Source organism: Leucoraja erinacea, chromosome 7 (genome assembly GCF_028641065.1).
Source record: "Leucoraja erinacea ecotype New England chromosome 7, Leri_hhj_1, whole genome shotgun sequence".
Lineage (NCBI taxonomy): Eukaryota > Metazoa > Chordata > Chondrichthyes > Rajiformes > Rajidae > Leucoraja > Leucoraja erinaceus.
In genome coordinates this window covers 51,881,013-51,899,847 of record NC_073383.1, presented here as the reverse complement: position 1 = coordinate 51,899,847, position 18,835 = coordinate 51,881,013, and the positions used below count along the sequence as shown (strand labels likewise).

Here is an 18,835-nt window from a genome sequence, read left to right as displayed (position 1 = left end):
AAGATACTCCTGCAGATTTCAATGACAAAAAAATGCTGGTTAGCCAAATCAGAAGAGAACACTATTGTAATTTACATTTGGTGACAAAACTCCTGTTTCTGTGTACCTCAGTGAACTTGTAGGAGTGAATAAGAAGTATTGTTACCTTTTGAAAGTAGAGACAGAATATAAATTATAGCAGCTGCTCTATTCAGGCCTGACTTGTTTCAACAAAATTACCTCCTGGGTGGACAATACCACCACAAATTTATCACCTGAAAGGGATCATGATTTGGCAACAGCTCTGAGGGAAGTCCTTCATAGTTACAAAATAAACTGATTCTTCAACGAAATCAGGGATGGCAGGGAACAAATGTTGTTTTGTTGGTGTTTATTTTAAAATTGTATTTTGTTTTTAATTATGTTCCTTTGACCAACATTGTCGAAATGAATGGGCAATAATGAAATGTTGTTTTATTTGAGTAAATACATAGTTATTTATAAATTCAGATGATAATACAGACTAAAGGAATAGCCGATAGTTGAGATATCAGAAAGACATTTTATCATATGAATTGCAAAAAATGTGTTACATATTTATTTGTTGTTTATTGTAGCATCTCACTTGCCTTAGAGTTCTGCGTTACTCTGATACAAATGTAATAGTGCTCAGGGGGAAAAAAAATAGAACAACAGAGGAATTGTTCTTTCTGCATAAATGAATGATCAGCAACGATGGAAGTTCATGGAGAAAATTTAAATCCCATAGCATTCCTCCCAGGAATAAAAACAAAAAATGCTGGAAACCATCAGCAGGTGAGGCAGCATCAGTGCAATGGGGAACTTCATAGGTTCCGACAAAGGGTCTACAACATGAAACTTTCCACTGATGCTGCATGACTTACTGAGTTTTGCCATTATCTTCTATCCTTTCTTGAGATTTCTAACAACTGTGGCTTTTAGTTTGAATTGGCTTTGCTCCCAGGATTCTGGGTAGAACATTAGGCGGCTGTCACCATAATAATGGTGGGGATGGGGGAATGAATGGTAACCACATGAGATAATGGCGGGGAATGGGGGAATGAGTGGTAAGCAAGCCACAAAAGTTAACTCCTTGATTTTCCCAAAGGAAAGGGAATAAAGTTCTTATTTTCTGAGTGATCTTTCGATACATTGGTTTGATTGCCAGTAAATCTACAAAAAACATTGAAGAGTAGAAGATCCGCTACCAACATATGCCATTCATTTCAGGTGACAAGAGGATATATCTGACAATAAGGTGCACACATCACTTTAATGGTTGATAGACACAAAAAGCTGGAGTAGCTCAGCGGGACTCGAAGTCTGAAGAAGGTTCTTGACCCAAAACATCACCCATTTCTTCTCTCCAGAGATGCTGCATGTCCCGCTGAGCTACTCCAGCTTTTTGTGTCTATCTTCCGTTTAACCCAGCATCTGCAGTTTCTTCCTACACACTTCAATGGTTGGTGCAGGTGGACCATTGTGCACAACAGTGACACTAGGAGCAGCTGAATGATATAAAGGCTAGATCTAGATTACACCAATTACAGCGCCCTGAGCAGTCGGAATAATAAATGAATGGGGATTAACCTCATATTGAAGGCTACATGCGATTAAATTTGTGTGTCATATTCTATTAACTGCATCATATAATCATATTGTCTTGCAGCATGGAAATGGGCTTTTCGGCCGAACTCATCCATGTCAGCCAAGGTGTCCATCTAAGCTAGTCCCATTTGTCTGTGCTTGACCTATATCCGTTAAACCGTTCCTATCTATTGTACCTGTCCAAGTGGCATGAACATAGAACAGTACAGCACAGGAATACACCCTTCAGTCCACAATGCCTATGCAAACATGATGCCTAATTAAACTAATCTCCATTGTTTGCATGTGCTCCTCATTACCTCCATTCCCTGCATATGCATGTGCCTATCTAATAACCTTTTAAATGTCATTATTGTATTTCCTTCCATCACTACTGCTGGCAGGGCTTTCCCCCTCTTACCTTAAAGCTGGGCCTTCTTGTCTTTGACATCTCCACCCTGGGAAAAAGGTTCTGACGTCTATACTATCTATGACCTTTGTATGTTTACATATTTCTATTAGGCCTTCACTCAACCTCTGGCATTCTAAAGTAAAACAATCCAGGTTTGTCCAAACTCTCCTTATAGCTAATACTCTCTCATCCAAGCAGCACTCTGGCAAACATCATCTGCATCCAATGGTTCAATGGTACTTTATTGTCACATGTACTGAGGTACAGTGACATTCTTTTTTGCATGCAATTCAGTAAAAAGTATTATTATACATAAGCACATCTTAGATTCAGTACAAGTGTATAGGAATAGTATACTGAGACTATACAAGAGTCGTGTGGAAGGAACTGCAGATGCGGGTTTAAACCGAAGATAGACGAAGAAGGGTCTCGACCCGAAACTTCACCCATTCCTTCTCTCCAGAAATGCTGCCTGTCCCACTGCATTACTCCAACTTTTTGTGTCTATATTCAGTATACAAGAGTCATCAGGTTTTGGTGCCATTTTCAACTCCTAGTTGTTGTAAGTGTAGAGCTCTTAACCTGGCCGTTAGGGTCAGCCTGGCCAAGTGAAGCCATTGGTGTCCTCCATTGCTGCTCCACTGCTCTGTGCCGCTGCAGGTTGCGTCCAGTCCATGGGCTCAATCGCTTGAAGCAACACCCAATCCAGTTGAGCCCCAGGCTGCTGCCCGGCCTCCAGCGGCCCACTCCACTGTCGCCTCGTTCCGGATCTGCACATCAACCAGCGAACCGTCAACCCTTGCCTCACCATTCAGTCTTTGTTGCCCAGGGGCGCCTCCCACAGCCAATCTAGTAGTATCCAGAGCACTTTGAGGCCGTGGGATGTAAGACCACAGTTTTTCTTGCCAAGCCTTTGTTTCCTTGCATCCACTGCCGGTACCACTCTGCCATCCTCTCCAAAGCTTTTATATACTTCCTGAGCAATGCTTGCTAAGTGTCAATTAAGAGCCTTAACTGTATACTTTCCCCTTGCATTCAACCTCCCATCTTGCACCACATTACAATTGTCTTTTAAATGTTTTAGGTTTTCAAGATTTTATGCACCCACATACACCAAAAGTCAACGATCTCCATTGGCCATGCTGCAGCCAATTGGTAGCATTGAATAAGAGCACCAAGGTAAAGACATATTGAAGACAGGTAAAAACAAGGAACTGCAGATGCTGGTTTACAAAAAGGCAAACTGCTGGAATATCTCTGGGTTAGGCAGCAACTCCAGAGAACATGGATAGGGTAGGTGACATAGGGTAGGATGGAGACCCTTCTTCTGACTCAGCTGGAGGGGGAGGGGGGAGGGGGGGGGGGGAGGGGGGGGAGGGAGGGGGGGGATCTGGAAGAGAGAGGAGCAGGACAAATACTGGCCAGTGATAGATGGATAAAGGTTGGGGGGTGAGTTTGATAGGAAGAAGGTTGGACACACGCGGGAGATGAAAAGAAAGAACATATTGAAGAGTTGTGAAGCGTTGCGAACAGTTGATGGGACACACAAAGATGTTTCACTCACATTTGTATAGAATGCAGCATAATTGGATTTAAACATTCAAATTTTAATGGTTAATTTGGCTGGCTTATTTTTGCATTGTGACCAAGAGGATAAAAATGACCACAGGCCATTGATGGACCTGAAGGCAAGGGGGAGGGTATTTGGGAAGTGGAGAATAAGGCTTGGGGTCAAATATCTCATCCTCTGTGTAGTTCTTGGGGTTACAGGAAGCTCTGCCCCAAGGAAGAATCAATGACATGTATTGCCCAGAAGTCAATGTGCATTAAATCAGTGGTATCCTGCATGTTGGTAGGTTAAGACTAACGTATCCCCCCCCCCCCCCCCCCCCCCCTCCCTCCCCCCCCCAAAATGTTAGAACGGAGTTAGTGAGAATGTGAAGAGAGAATTTAAAATATATATATTAATTTGGGATTAGAATAAATGAGTGGTTTATAGTCAACTCAGACTCGATGGCCTGTGTCTGTGCTGTATGTCTCAATGACTCACTTTAAAAGGAAAAAAAATGGATGAAGGTAATTTTCTTGTACATGGATGGGGCAGTGCTTTTACAACCATACCTTGTAAGTCAGAGATAATTGTCAGAGGCAGTGAGGAGGAGAGAAGAGGGGTTTAATATGATGCTCGGGACATCTTTGATAGCACGGCCCCAACAATGGGATTCTAAAAAATGGCCAGAGGTATCTCTCCGTGGGCGTTAGGGCCTGCAGTCATATTCGATCCCCATACGTGATCCCTGCTGCCTTGGCCATGTGCCACCTTCCCCTTGAAGAGAGAAAGATGTGTTATATAATGTTAGAATGATGGTTCTGCAACTCTTCTGGCTGCCTGTTATCAAGCCACATATTTTAAGACTTCCGATGCAGAGCCTGAAAGTGCTGATGCTTCCTCTTAATATTTTACTTCAGATGTTACTAACAACGCCTCATGAATGATTACAACTCTACTGTAAGGTGTGCATGCCAAGAGCAGTGTAGTCTGTCTTTATAAATGCAAGCAGTAATTTTGAATAAACATCCAATCCATAGTCAGCATGAAGTTGTTACTTGGGTTACATTACAATTAATGGACACATCATAATTTAACGTGGCAATCCCCAGGCGATTATCTTTAATCCCTATTGTTCGTCTGTGGTTCTTCCCTGAAATGTCATTTCTAATATCTAACTGATAGGCACATGTTGATTGCACATCTAGATCTTGGTGTCCATTTGCAGACACTAAAAACTATATTGCTTTAAAAATTCTCTCTTCAACAGCACTTTTCAAAGCAAATCTAATGAAAAATTGTAACCTTCATTTACTGCAATTCTGTGGGAAAGCATTGGTTAAATAAAATACATTTGTTGTAGATGAATGTTATAGTGTCTCAATACTGATGTTTCAGTACTGCCTGAGGAGAGGGAGCTGGATATTGTTTCGGCCTGTTAATTGATGCTGTAACTGCAACAGATTCATACAGTTTTAGCCACAGGGACAAGCCTTGAAAATGGAGATAGTATCTTTGAACTAAATAGAGGTGACTGTTGAATTGTGAGGATAAATTTAGACTGACTTGAATGCCGATCCACAATTTATATATTTGAAAGATCAAGTCTAGACATCCTGGCTGCTTTCTGACAGTATTTACCTGTTGGTGTTTTTTTGTTTGAAAAAAAAATTATCCCGAACTGAAATAATGATCGTAATTTGTGCAACAGCTAGAAAGCTAACTTATTGAAAATAAGACCAAGGGAACAAGCTCTTTCTAACCTTGTCGCGCAACAGACAACTTGCCTAATTTCCATCTTCTCACACAATTCAAAGTATTCTGATCTGTGTTGATCATTGCGAATAGTTCAAGGAGGAAAGCAAAAAGTTAAACTCCCGTAAAATGTTGACATTGGTAGTAGTAAAGACATTTGCTTGCAGTATCTCAGCCAAAATAAAATCAAAAAACACATTATTCTTTCTGACATACCTCAAAGACAGATTGTGAGGAGAGAGAGAAACATTGCGAAAGACAATGTCTGGATATTGTAATGATAAATCTGAACGATGAAAGTCAGAGCCTGGAAGGATTGACAATGCTTGATATCCCTACAATGGGAAACCACACAGGCCTCACACACACCCATGCTAAAGAAATTGTTGTCACTATGTTTTAAAGAAATTATAATATGGACTTATATTTTAACAATCACCCATAATTTGGTTTCTGAGGAAGGGTCTCGACCCGAAACGTCACCTATTCCTTTTCCTCAGAGATGCTGTCTGACCCGCTGAGTTACTTTAGCATTTTGTGTCTATTTAGTTTCAACATATTGATTTACAGCAAGTTTACAGCAAGTCGCTTCTTGGGAGCCATTGTGATCGTAAGCACATTGTCTAAGGTGATAACTGAATGCAAAAAATAAAGCTATTTTCATGTTTTCTTTTAGATTGAATGCCTGAAGTTTAGGAAATTGATCTGTTTCCCAAAGGTGCAAGTTACAGGTATAATTCAAGGATGTTTATCAATTTCATATAGTTCAATAACATTCAATGCCCAGCTCCTACACTCTCTTTGCCAGTTGGCTCTGGCAATTATTAGCAGAACATTCTTGTATCTGCAATGTGACAGTTATCAGCTTTCAAGCAGGTACCATCAAGATGGGAGTGTGTAAATACCGTTAAGACTTCCGTTGTTTCACATGGTATGATGCTTGATACAGTGTTGTACTGGGACACCACAGATTAATTGAGAACTATAGCTATTAATAAAGGATGTCCAGTTTATAACTCTATTTTGTTTATTTTGCTTCTACATCCAACAACACAATGAAATCTTTGGGGATTACAATTACCTTCCACGCCGTGTTGTGTTAGGAAGATCGGTGTACAGGAGGATCTATTGGTCTTCTTTGAAATAAGCATATAGCATGCCATTGAGATTTTAATCAGATTGGAAGCTTTGCACAGTGCAGTCTTAAACTACCTACATGCATCTCTTTTGAAGAAATAAGCTTTAAGACAGAGCTTATTGAGCCCCTTTCCCTCTCATCCTCATCCATCTTCCTGCATATTATTCTGCTCCTCATATCTTCTCCAAATTATGTCATATGGTCTTGCAATAACTAGTTTGTTCAGTAGCTCTGAACTCAGTAAAAGGTCCTTTAGCACTAGATGCACCACTCCCTGTAGATTCTTATAACTTGAATCAACTTGAAAGCTCCAAGCACTTGTAGAACCAGATCAACAATTAGAACAAATCAATCAGCACCAACCATGTATTTGATGATATCTTTACATACTATTGATGGGTGTCAATCTTGATAATAAATGAGACTTCAGCAGCACAATGTTCAGCAAAGCTGTTGGCGGGCACACGGAGCTAAAATCTTTTGCTCTGGTAGTTTATTATCATTGTGTGTTGATTGATATCATGATCTGCCTAGTTTGGATACATTTACTAGTCATTAGCTTTGTGCATGCCATGTAACTGGAATAACACCAAGCAAATGTTTGCTTGCAATTTCGGTCCCCAACAATCAGAAAATGAGTTCACAAAGCACAATTTCTCACTATGCACCCCACAGAAAGAAAGACTAAACAACAATGGCCGGGTTTTAAAATCAGTCCTTGGGTATTTGAGGGGATGGAAATAATTTTGGAAAATACCACTTGCCTTGAAACATAAATGCTGGAAAACAACCTCATGTCAATTTAAATCAGATCAGGAATCACTGCAAATGAAACCCAGAAGCAGAAAGTTGCTCAACAAAATTATCTTTGTTAAAATCATTATTGAGCCATAGCTCACTGCAGTTGAGATTATTCCAGCTGTGTGTAGTACCCTATGATGTTGAACAATGCCTGTGTAGTTTATATGTGACAGCAGCAGGCAACAAGCAGTCCCTGGTCTTATCGGTATTTTAAATTACACTCTATGCAGGGTTGTTATACTCAAGCTTGTCTAAGGTATGCCTAAATAATTCTAGTATATGTGCCCCATAAAATCCATCAACGTTACAAGGATGATTGCATAATTAGGACATAATGGTAGTGCAGAAGATAGTTAAGAGACAAATAATCCAGAGGACTGGACTACCAATGCAGAAAGTTGAGTTCAAATCTCACCCGGGCAGCAATGTAATTTAAGATCAGTTAATGACTGGGTATTTAAAAACAAAACAGCCATGAGTAATGAACATCACCAACCTACCAGACTTTTGTAAAATGCACCTGGTCACAGAAAGTACTAGAGGAATACTAACCTGTCTGACCTATATCTAACCTTAGACCCACCAAAGTGATTCACTCTGAAATTACTTAGAATGCCAGTTGTTATTAGACTAATAAATGCTAGCTTTTTCTGAGATTATTAAACAAATGAAAAACAATATTTTAGTTAGGTAAATTGGAACAAGAAACATTTTTTTAATGTGATTGCATCGGAAAAGAGTCAATAAATACCCAAAACAAAGGTAGAAAGAGGGTTTTGGAGAGAGAGCTGGACCACGGTGGTTGGTTTTGATGTGTGTTAGCAAAATGCAACCTCAACACAATAAGGTGAATAGCTTCCTGGGTGATGCAGGTCAATATTATTCTATGGTTTATTTATCAGATGATAAACACAAGTTATACACATGAGCTGATGGCATTATATATAGAATGGAAATAAGACAATACAGAAATTATTCAAAGTTACAGCTAGAAGGAGCCAAGAAACAGCACACCGTACAGATGATTTTATGAGTTTAGGGAAATCAGATTTGAGGGATCTGAAGAAGCCTTAACAGAATGAAACATATTAACTGGCCAGCAATTCCACTCATCCACAACATGTCAGCGACGCTATGCATTTTCCTCCCTTTCAAAGTGCCAAGAGAACCATCCATTGTAGATGCCATCTAAGGTAAAAGCAAGCATTGATTAAAATTTATGGTGAAGAGAAAATATCCCAAATTTCTTCAATCATTCACATTCTTCATTCTTTAAGATTTTTTCCAATAATTCTCATGAAGGTCAAATGCAAAAATGAGTTTTTAATGATTTATAAACTCAAAATGACTTAACGTTCTAACATGAAAATATCATTCCTACAGGATTTGAGGACACCCCTAACTGAAATCTTTCAAGAGTGGTTCCACATGAGAATGTTCAAGTTATGTCTTCTTTAACAAAAAAACAAAATGCTGGAGGAATCAGGCAATGTTTTGGGCCAAGACCCTTCTTCAGGCTTTCAATTTGTCTTTGCTTCATCTTTGCATGGACGCCAATCAACACATTTAATTCAAATTTTCAGGCAGCACCATTGTTTATTGTTCTGTTGATGAATTATAATCTATAATATATTAAAACTGTGTGTGTGTGTGTGTGTGTGTGTGTGTGTGTGTGTGTGTGTGTGTGTGTGTGTGTGTGTGTGTGTGTGTGTGTGTGTGCGTGTGTGCGTGTGTGTGTGTGTGTGTGTGTGTGTGTGTGTGTGTGGGTGAACGTTCCATCGTGTGATGTCACAATGCCCAAAGCTCACAGATGTCCAAGCTCCCCTCTCCCTCCTCCCCTCCCATGCCAACCCCCACCACTCTCTCTCCCCACCTCTCCCCCTACCCATCTCTGCCTCTTCCCTTCCACTCCCCATACTCCTCTGCCCCTCTTCCGCATTCTTATCCTCCCCCTCCCTCACCACTATTCCCCCTCACTCCCCCTACCCCCCTCCCCTCCCCCATCCCCCCTATCTTCCCCCCCCCCCGACCCCCTCCCTCCCTCCCCCCCCCCTCTCCACTCCCTCCCCCTCCTCCCTCTTCTCCCCCCCTCCCTCCCTCCCTCCCCCCTCTCCTCCTCTCCGCTCCCTCCCCCCCCTCTCACCCTCCTCCTCCCCTTCCCCCAACCCTCCCCACTCTCCCCCACCCCTCTCCCATCCCCCTCCCCCACCCCCACTCTCCTCCTCCTCCCCTTCCCCCCCTCTCCCTCCCCCTCTCCCTCTCCCATCACCCCTCCTCACCCACCCCTCTTCACCCCCATCTCCCCCCCACTCCTTTTTGCACCACTCTCCGCTACCCCCCCCCCCCCCGTAAACCCCCTACCCCACTCTCACCCCCTTCCTGCCCTCCCCGAATTAGATCCTCTCCCCACTCCCCACTCTCCTCCCCCTTCCCATCCCCTTCTCCCTCCCCTACCCCCGCTCTCCTCTTACCTCGCCCTCCTTACAAATCTCTCCCGTTTTCTGCTCCCCCTCTCCCATCACTCCTCTCTTCTCACCCTCCCCTCTCCCCCCCCCCCCTCCCCCCCCCCCCCCCTCTGTTTTTCTGCGGCGGTTAGTCTGCGCTCGGTGCCGCAGCTACCCCCCCCCCCCCCCCCCCCCCCCCCCCCCCCGTAAACGCGCGTTGGGGAAACAGACCCAACAGGTCTGCACTTGGTCTAGTATAAACTAAAAATACATCTGGCTTATTATATTGTCAGAATTAGATCAAGGTTTGAGTTCATACATTGCATGCTTCAATGAACGTAGGAACTGAAACTAATTGTCTAATGGTAATCCATCAAAAAGGACCATTTTTATTGGCTTCATTGGCTTCCTGATTGTATTACTTTCCTAGTTGGCAACCAATCAATTTTTGGTCTAGTTGGCTCTCAGTTAATATTTGGAAGATAAATGCAGCAGGACCTCTTACTAAATATCCATTAAATAGCTTGGAATGTTCCTTCATAGGAGGGGGGATCTTATAGAAACTTACAAAATTCTTAAGGGGTTGGACAGGCTAGATGCAGGAAGATTGTTCCCGATGTTGGGATTGTCCAGAACAAGGGGTTACAGTTTAAGGATAAAGGGGAAATCTTTTAGGACTGAGATGAGAAAAACATTTTTTACACAGAGAGTGGTGAATCTCTGGAATTCTCAGCCACAGAATGTAGTTGAGGCCAGTTCATTGGCTGTATTTAAGAGGGAGTGAGATGTGGTCCTTGTGGCTAAAGGGATCAAGGGGTATGGAGAGAAGGCAGGGTTGGGATACTGAGTTGGATGATCAGCCATGATCATATTGAATGGCGGTGCAGGCTCGAAGGGCCGAATGGCCTACTCCTGCATCTATTTTCTATGATTCTATGTTTCTATAAGTTGCTTGGTCAAGCTTGTATTTGCAATATTTGTCAGTGAATGCAGGTAGAAAAAAAAATTTAGTGACACTTTTTCTTAATATTCTGGAGGTAAAAAACATAAGTTAGTAGCGCCTGCTGGCGCACGCAGGTATCGAACCCGGCGTTTGGAAGCCGCGGTCACATGACTCAGGAGGGGCTGCTTGTTTTTGCGTGGTTTTGCTTTAGCGTGGCAGTTCAGCACTGACCACTGTTGTGGCCAGACGTGTCAAGAGAGCCTGTAAACTGAGAAGTGATTTTCTGAATAAAAATTTGTTTGAAACCTCAGTTGTCGTTCTTGCGACCGCCAAAATATAATAATTTCTATGAAATAGAAAATATCTCAAGATCTCGAGCAGTGGAAAAACTGGATTAAAAAGTTTGGTTTAGTTTTGATTGTGGTGTTTGAAGGTTTTTCCAGGTTAAAGAAAATAAATTATGGCTATTGTACACTGTATTTTAATGATTCATATTAACATGACAAACACTAACATAGTTACTGCCTGAACAACTCTGATTTCTGAAAGCCATTTTAATAGTTTGTGTTGTCATTGTATTTTAAAAATCTATCTGTGACATTTATGCAAATATATTTGCTTTGTTTTGGAAATGTAATCTTTCATTGAAGAACAACAGAGCCAGTAATTCATCTACATCAAATGCTTACAAGCGAATAATTAAAAGTTTTAATTAAGCATGTTATCTAATTATGTATGAAAAGCTAGAATAAATGTAAGTCCGTGCCAACCAATGATCCCCGCATACTAACATTATCCTGCACACACTTGGGACAATTTACAATTTTACTAAGCCAATTAGCCTACAAACCTGTACGTCTTTGGAGTGTGGGAGGAAACTGAAGCTCCCGGAGAAAAAACATACAGGTCATGGGAGAACATACAAACTACATACAGACAGCACCCTTAGTCAGTATCAAACCTGAAGCTCCAGCGCTGAAAGGCAAAAACTCTACCACTGCGCCACCGTGCCTTTAGACGGTAAAATTGCAGACACGGTGAAGCAGTGAGGTGTGGCTTGAATGGACTTTGAATCCTTGCTTTCTTTCAGGATCAGAATGACAGGATAGGATCGGATCCTATGTTTTTACTATTCCTATTCCACCATGCCATTCCCATTGCCTGTCAGCAGCCAGCTCTGGCTGCAGATTAACTGAATAATGAATGTTTATTTGCCAAGTATATTCACATACAAGGAATTTGCCTTGGTGCTCTGCCCGCAAGTGATAACATGACATACAGTGGCTGTTAGGAATGACACATAAAACATTAAACATTAATAATAAAAATCATTGAATATGTGAATTAAATAAAATACCAGAGCAAAAGGAGGCTACAGACTTTTGGTTATTGAGTAGAGCTACTACTCGTGGAAAATAGCTGTTTTTATGTCTGGCTGGGGCAGCTTTGACAGTCTGTAGTCACCTTCTAGAGGGAAGTGATTCAAAGAGTTTGTGACCAGGGTGGGAGGTGTCAGAGATGATCTTATCCGCTCACTTCCGTGCCCTTGCAATGTACAGTCCGTCAATGGAGGGAAGGTTGCAGCCAATAACCTTCTCAGCCGATCGGACGATTCGCTGCAGCCTCCAGGTGTCGTGCTTGGTGGCTGAGCCAAAGCAGACCCTGATGGAGAAGGTGAGGACAGACTCTACGATGGCCATATTGAATTCGACCATCATTGCCAGTGGCAGATTGTGCTTCCTCAGCTGCCCCAGGAAATACATCCTCTGTTGTGCCTTTTTGACTATGGAGTCGATGGTAGTCCCCTATTTAAGGTCCTTGGAGATGATGGTTCCCAGAAACTTAAAAGACTCCTCAGATGTGACTGTGGTGTTGTTGATGGTGAGTGGGGTGAGGGGAGGGGGAGCTCTCCTAAAGTCTAGAATCAATTCCACCATCTTAAGAGCATTGAGCTCCATGAGAACTGATGTATTCTTAAACTGGACCTATGAGAAATTACTTGCAGGACCAATTGCAGCCTTCTGCACTGCAAAGTAATAGCTTTCCACCAGATTTGCTGGAACCCTGCAGGGAAGATTTCCTTTGGATAACTACGAATGTCAAAAATATGCTGAAGACAGGCTTGAAGTGAATGCAAATAAGTATATGGTTCCCTTATTCTTAGAAAGGATATGTTACCAATGGAACCACTCCAAAGGAAATTCACAAAGCTAAAACCTGGGGAGGAAGGATTGTCCTGGTACCAGCAACTAAATAAATTACATAGAATGTATAGCACAAAAAACAGGCTCTTTTGCCTGCAAAGTCTGTTGCGAACATGTTGCCAAAACTAATCTCTTCTGTCTGTTCCGGATCTATATCCCTCCATTCCATGCCTATCTGAAAGCCTCTTAAAGGTCTGCCTCCACCACCATCCACTGATCCCCACTCTTGGTGTAAAATATTTGCCCGGCACATCTCCTTTAAACTTTGTTTCTCTCTCCTTAAATTTATTGTCTCTGGCTTTTGTTATTTCTACCCTGGGAAAAGGTCTCCCTGAACCTCTTGAAGGAGAAAACAATCCTAGGTTGGCCAAACTCTCCTTATAGCTAATGCCCTCTAATCCAGGCAGTGCTCTGGTAAACCTCTTCAGCGCCCACTTCAAAGCCTCCACATCTTTTGTTTAACGGGGCAGCCAGAGCTACACACAATACTCCAAATGTGGCCTTACCAAAGTTATATAAAGCTGCAACATGATGTCCTGACTCTTATATTCAACTAGGCTAAGTGGGACCTGTTGGGAGAGAGCTCGGAGAAAAGAGGGGGGTTGTGAAGGAGAGGGTGGTATCACGGGGGAGGGGGGCAGGAGCCAGCGAGGGAGACCAGAGGGGAAGGGGCTGGAGCTGATGTGGACTCACAGCAGGTGCTGGTCGTTCTCCTCTGCCGGGATCAGAGTCTCCGCTTTCCATTTGGTGACATTGTCAACATCTCCGACTCTGGGCTGGGCTGGGCTGGATCTCCGACGCTGGGCTGCTTCGGCTCGGGTCTCCGACCCAATCCCCTCCAAAAATTGTGTCCGGTTGGAGATGTCCGCCAGCCATTCAGAGCCTCCATCAACTCCAGTAATGACGCGAGGGCGCAAGAAGGGGCGGACCGTCCTGTGGAGTGACCGGAGAAAAGACCAATAGACACAGCGCTGAACGGCAGGAGAGGAGATCGATCTGCGCACTCGCGATTTTTAAGATTTTTCAAACCCCACTAGCTTTTGCATTAGACCACCGATCGCAATGAAACTTGGTGCAATCGCAGCTCAGGAGAACGGTGAGTAAGCTGGCAAAAAATCGTAGCGCTATCGTGTACCGTTTTTGCGCAAATAGAATGACCATGCAAACTGGAAGATAACAAGATCAGAGCCATAGTTATGTATAGATGGAAGAAGATAGATTTAGATGTCCTGTCCTATGAAGACAAGCATACCTTGTGCCTCCCTTACCACTGTCTCTAGTGACACAGAACATGAGAAAGATTGTGACTGCTTAATAAGAAAGGGGTCTCTGATGTTGCCTCCTCCTCTGCTTCCATATGCTTTTCAACAGCCACTTGCATTGCCTGATCCTGTATTATTGATAGATTGGAATGCAATGAAAAGGCAACGATGGAGACTTATGCTGCAGTATACTGCAAGTCACCTTTGCATTTCAATACCGTTGGTAGTTTGGATCAGTTTACGGGCAGCCACATGCGTCATTTTGCAGCAACATTCCACTTGTATATCTGAGTACTGGCATAGAGTTGTGAACTATATGATGTTAGAATTACTCTTGGTTGCAATAAACTTCCTTATATCTGGAGTGATGGCTAAAGGACGGAAGGCACAGCCAGTTCTTGCAAGCTGAGTGTTGTGATTGCATCTTGGGTATCAGACTTTGATGACTATGATTTTCTGGCATTGGTCACGGACAAAATGAACAAAGAGAGAGAAATCCAAAGATAGACACAAAGTTCTGGAGTAACTCAGGCTGCATCTCTGGAGAAAAAGGATTGTTGATGTTTCGGGTCGGGATCTTTCTTCGAGAAATCCTTGCTGTGCTCTGAAAGTGAAATGAGTCTACAATTTCCTGCACCGTTGGAAGACCCGCAATTTCAATGCACCCTCGTGGATTTCGCTAGCTGCTGTTCTCCATCAAGGGCACCATAAATGAAGCATGGTCTCCTAAGGTAGGGAACTGCTGGAAATTTTCTAATACAACAGTGGTTCACAATATGAAAAGTGTCACTGATGTCCACGCAGGACTGAGAGGAACATGAAGCTTCTGTGTTGGAAAGCAGCAGAATTACAATGTAAAGCAAAATCATGCAGATGCTGGAAATCTAAAACAAAAACAGGAAATGCTGGAAAATCTCTAAATGGGAGACAACATCTGAGGGGAGAAAAATAGTTTTAGTTTGATGACTTGATAACCTGATGAGGGCAGCACAATAGTTCAGATCTGCTGCCTCACAGCGCCAGAGATTCAGGTTCAATCCTGACCTGAGGTGTCATCAGTGTGGAGTTTGCATGTACTGCCTGTGACCACGTGGGTTTCCTCCATGTTCCAAAGACATGTGGGTTTGTAGGTTAATTTGCCTCTGTAAAATGTTCCTAAAGTGAAGGGTGTGAATGAGACAGTGAGGTAACATAGAACTAGTGTGAACAGATGATTGAGTCCATGATGGATGATAAGGACTCGATGACCAAAGGGTCTGTTTCCATGCTGTACCTCTAAAACTAAAAGCCTTTCAACAATATTAGTAAAAGTTAGAAATCAGATATATTTTAAGTTACAAATAAGGAAGGAAAGAGTAGACAGACCAGAGAATGCCCGAGATTGCGTGGAGGGCAGGAGAAAATGCTGAATGTCACTAATGGTGGTTCTATCAACTGAGTGAGGGTTGGAAAAACGTGCTAATCACAGCTGATCTGTCCACAGGACATGTAAAATAAGATGAAGGAGTGCAGAATTTGCAAGAGCCATCCTGAGCTTTTAGTTGAGTCTCACTTTCTATCCCACTCTGACTTTGGACCCTTGCACTATTCCAACAAAGGCCCGTGCAATCTCACGGAACAGACTCGGATCAACTGCATCACTGAGCATGTTACAGTTCTCAGGAGAAGACGCAGATTGCTGGAGTAGCTCAGCGGGTCAGAACTAAACAGATCTAATGAAAGATCATCCATCTGCAAAATTAACAAGTTGTTCACTCTCAAACCCTCCACCACCCTCTCTGAGCTGACATCTCCCATTTCTATCCTTTGGTCTCTCTTGATCTCCACCCCATCACGGATCAGCTTCTTTATTCTCTCATTCCTTCCCCTTCACTCCAATTTGAAACATATTGGATTTCTAATATATCATAGTTCTGATAAAAGTGAACTGTTTTACTGTGCCCAGAATTGGAATGAACTTTACAGGTTAGGTTATAGGTTATGAGCAACATGATGTCGCAGCTGTAGAGTTGCTGCCTTACAACGTCGTAGACCGGGGTTCGATCCTGACTACGGCGGCTTGTCTGTATGGAGTTTGTACGTTCTCCATGTGACTGTGTGGATTTACTCCAGGCACTCCAGTTTAATCCCACATCCCAAAGACATGCAGGTTAATCAACGTCTGTAAGTTGACCCTAGTGTGTAGGATAGAACTAGTATATGGTTGATCATTGGTCGGCGCGGACTCGCTGGGCTGAAGGGCCTGTTTCCACACTGTATCTCTACACTAAACTAAACTAAAAACTAGCACATGTGCTTGTTACCTGCATGATGACAGACAAATATACTACACAAACTCAGGTTATTTTCCATGTTGCAATTTAGCCCAATGAGTTGAATGCCTAGGGGCAAGTAATATATGTTGTGTACAGCAGATCAAATGTTTGAATTTTATAGAAATTCTTTACAATTATTTTTTTAAATAATCAAGCCATGGTAATTTCTTCAGCAAGTGGACAATACAGCGAGTGGAGAAAAGTTTTGTAAAATCAGTCAGTCACTTTCAGTAGTGATCAACACAGATCAGTATCGTTCTTCCAGTCTTTTGGCTCAATGCCCAGCCTAAAAAAGAACTGGAAAATTATGGTTATTATCTTTTTTATCCCCTTTGCAATTCCTTCAGTATTCTGGAATGCATCCCTACTGAGGCTGGTGATTTTTCTTCTTTCAGTCACAGTAACTTTTTTTTTAAATGTCTGTTTCCTTTTGTATATTTATCTCGTGGAGTCTCTACAATGTACTCCTTAAGTACTTCGACAGTCCCAACTTTCCTTTTGAAGTATTGCACCACTTCCGCACTTTAAAGTACAAGATGGATTCTCTTTCTCTCTAGGCTTTGCAACTATTCTCTTTAAGTGTGTTGTTATTTCACATCATGTCAGTCTTCTATCATAAACTTCTCTTGATTCCATTCACTGCTCTCTTCCTCTCTCTCTCTTTAAACACATATATACTCCCACTGCAGCAACAGATCTATTATTATTCCCTTACTCAACACAAGGAGACTGGGACACACCATTGAAAGTAATATCATCATATGAGATTTATCAGGTTGAGCAACTTTCCCATATAAAAATAATTTCACAAACCTCTAGGTAGTATTCTGTTTCATTTCCAGCATTAAACGAGCTTTGCATACAGTGTGAGCCGTAGACATATGCTATAATCTAACACTATATTTATTAATTAAGCAAGGTATTGTATGTGGCATGAAGATCCCTTTTATTCTCTATGTTAAACAAAATTGATTCAAATAACTTTTTTTTCTGAACAGGGCAAGAAGAAAGTAAAGTCTTCTTTAAAGATAATATATTCAACTCCTAGAAAATAACAGATGATTTATATAACGATTATATTATTCGTAAAGTTTTTATTAGAAACATTCAGGCAAGCAATTATTCTAATTTGTGGAAAAAATATTTGATGTAGTTGCAGAGCTGGATCACAGTTTATCACAATCCGAATATTTGTTGGAAGCATACAAAATTTACGACACAGAAGGAAGCCAGTTGTCCCTTCATGTTTATGAAGGGTAAGAAAGACCTATCCAAAATGTCCACCTCACAATATTAGGCGTATTGGCTCTGTAGTTCAAGATTTTCAAAATTTACATCCATATACTTTTTAACTATGCTTTTTGGGCTCACCACAATAAGTAAAATAAGATCTCATATTTGATCTTGTATTTGAGATTAAGTTTTCACTTAGTAGTAATGCAGAAAAACATATTGAGTGAAGAAGCAGACTTGCTTAAAAAAAGTCTCAAATAAAGTATGTTTGATATGCTGTATTTTTTACTCACCTTTGAAACACTAACTAAATCTGTGGGAAAATAATACATGCTACCACACTTTCAAATAAGATGTTCAATAAACAGACATTTATTGTTTTTGGTACCCTTACTGGGAATTGGCACATAATATGCAGCAGATTTACAGTTCACACCAGGTAGACCATGACATAAAACATGTGCAATAGTGTGAGTATGATTAAAGTGGAGAATAGATTCAAACAACAGCCAAGATCTTAGAAGAATGTACCTGGAACTCTGCCAAAGTGCAGGATTTGATCAGGATCAATTTAGTGTCATAATCCATCAATACACTGATCTCTCTCATGGTACTTTCCAACTGCAACTACATAAAGCAGCGTTCACACTGGTGACATGCGGACCTGGTACTTGTCGGCGATAATTACATGTGATCTTGATGACCAAAATAATTCCCTAATGTGTCAGTAAATTGTAAAGGAAATGTTGAAATTGCTGTAATAACATAATTATATACAACATTTTCAAAATACCATTTCCATTGTACAATATCTGTGTAGCAAGCACTTAAATTAAATGTGTGATGTTTGATAAGGATAATGAGAAAATTGTAGGCCTGTATTACAATCTATGGTCTAGTGAGGACCAACAAATATATTTTTATAAAATAATTTCTAACAATTATTTGGCCAGTAATATTAACTATGACACTCACAGGTGTGGAATATTTCTGATATTTTGTAACAGGAAAACTGCTTTAAATTATTGGTAAAACATTTTACTTCATTAACATAATATGGAAATATAGTCAAAAACAAATTATAATCAACGGCTATTGTGCTAAATCTAAATGTTTGCTGATCAGACTTGAGAAATTTGGTGACAAATCATTAAGCTGAAAGATTAGCTGTGTTCCCTTGGAGTTGCTGCTT

At 41.4% G+C, this 18,835-nt stretch overlaps 1 long non-coding RNA gene across 1 annotated transcript in view; it reads right to left on the bottom strand.

Moving 5' to 3' along the window:
- Positions 1–5,824: 5,824 nt before the first annotated feature.
- The window catches only part of LOC129699020 (uncharacterized), a 119,450-nt gene continuing 106,439 nt past the window's right edge, over positions 5,825–18,835 (bottom strand). The window contains exons 2-3 of the long non-coding RNA XR_008723759.1: positions 13,527–13,766; positions 5,825–8,430 (exon numbers count right to left, since the gene is read on the bottom strand). This is a non-coding gene — a long non-coding RNA (uncharacterized LOC129699020). The remainder of the gene's footprint in view (positions 8,431–13,526; positions 13,767–18,835) is intronic.